This window comes from Sceloporus undulatus, chromosome 6 (genome assembly GCF_019175285.1).
Source record: "Sceloporus undulatus isolate JIND9_A2432 ecotype Alabama chromosome 6, SceUnd_v1.1, whole genome shotgun sequence".
NCBI lineage: Eukaryota > Metazoa > Chordata > Lepidosauria > Squamata > Phrynosomatidae > Sceloporus > Sceloporus undulatus.
This window is the reverse complement of record NC_056527.1, coordinates 122,176,521-122,178,581: the sequence shown is the minus strand read 5'-3', so window position 1 is coordinate 122,178,581 and position 2,061 is coordinate 122,176,521.

Here is a 2,061-nt window from a genome sequence, read left to right as displayed (position 1 = left end):
AAAGAATGCTGACAGACCCAGTTCTGGCCCCAGGCACTTTCCACCAGGACTCCAGGGCAGCTGCAAGAAGGCAGGGGGAGATCACTTGGCTATCCTGGTTCGGTAACAAATGATCTCCTTGTGCATTTGTCACGTCCAGAAAAACCACACTGCAGCAGGTGGGGGCCCTTCTTGCAAGAGCAACAACAGCACTGAGGTTTCTCTACAGATCGTGAAATCGAGCAGCCTGGTTTTTCAGTGCCAGGCTGCGAGAAGCACTGCCGCTTCCTCTGGGTGCCATTGTTTGCTGCGTGGGAATTGGCGTCCTCACCTTGCAAGCTTTAACGTTGCCACCCTTTGTGGTCTTGGGACAAAAGAGAGTGGATGCTGGAACGAGAAGAACCAATACCTTAGCTCCGTTACTTTGTTAAGTATACTTAAGTTGCCTCCGCACTGCAGAAATAATCCAGTTTGACACCACTGTAACTTCCGTGGCAATGCCACGGGATCCTGGGATTTATGCTTTTGTGAGCCATTTAGCCTTCCCTGTCAGAGAGCTCTGGTGCCACAGCAAACCGGAAGGGGGAAAGCGATGAACCAGCAAACGAAACCAGGGCCCCATTTTCAACATCACTGGGAAAACCCAGAATGGGGTGTAATTGTCACACAAGTACGAACAAGACACACATGCATGCGCGCACCTTTGAATGATATATTATTGCAAAGAAGACATGCGAAAGCACAGCTTCCTTTAGCACAAAAGTGTACTTTGCTTTTGCTGAGAGTGGGATGTTAACAATAGCCATTTCTGTTAGCAACAAAGAGGCACAGACAGTTTTGTGACCAAAGGGCATTACGGCAAAAAAATAATGGCACTTTTTCTACTCTGGAAAGCACCTGACAATTCCTGTTTACTTGTTGAGATACTCTAGAAGAACAAACAGAGATCACCTATCTTTAGATACAGGGCTGGGGGCTTTCAAACTACCTGTATGCCAATGGCTGATGCCAAGGTTGGGGGGATATAGAAAAGCCCTTCTTTCTCCAGAAGGTAGCAGGGTGGTTAAAAGCATGAGCCGTGAGCCACAATGTCCCCAGTCACAACCATATATTTCCAAAGTGACTTCAGACGAGGAACTGTTCTCACCCCAGTGGAGAGATTTTAAACTTTGGGTTTAATAGTTCGATGGATGTCCGCAACCTTAGATCATTGTCTTGTTGGTGTCTTTCGTTGGTACTGTGTGTCTTCAAGACATTTCCAATGTATGGTGACCCTGTCATGGGGTTTTCTTTGCAAGTTTGTTCAGAGGGGCTTTGCCATTGCCATCCTCTGAGGCTGAGAGTGTGTGACTTGCCAAAGGTCACCCAGTGGGTTTCATGGGGATTCAAACCTTGGTCTCCATAGGGAATTTATGCATATGTGTCTTACAGATGCATACATTCCCTATGGACACAGCTGAGCATTTTTCTCCAACTGAGAATGTCTGCATTCAGTTCAAGGTTGCAGACGTTGCATGTGCAATGATGTTGTGTGGGGATGTTCATTGTGCATCAAGGGGCCTTGTGCAGCCATGTGCTTATGCATTTGATTGTATAGTGGGGCTTTGGTATTTGCTGGGATTTGGTTCCAGGACCATCTGTGGGTACCAAAATCCATGGATGCTCAAATCCCATTGAATACTTGGGGGATGTGAGAGGGGAGACCTTGGAAGTTTTCTATAGGTTTCCTGATCCACAATCTCAGCCACGATCTAATCCGCTGATTCCCAAACTCTGGCTTTCCAGATGTTTTGAACGTCAGTTCCCAGAATCCCAACTCAATGGCCAAAATGGCTGAGGCTTTTGGGAGCTGAAGTCCAAAACATCTGGAAGGCCAGAGTTTGGGAATCCCTGGGTTCTAACTCTCTCCGCAACCCCAGGAAACAGGCTGGGCTAAGAAATGATCATCATTTAGGATCATCATTAGATCAGCCCAGTGAGCTTCATGGCTGAAGAAGAATCCAAAGCATTGGACTTTCTGATTTGCAATTTGTCTGCAAAAAGTCCATTGACACAGTTCACAGGAAGCTAACTTTAGACTCT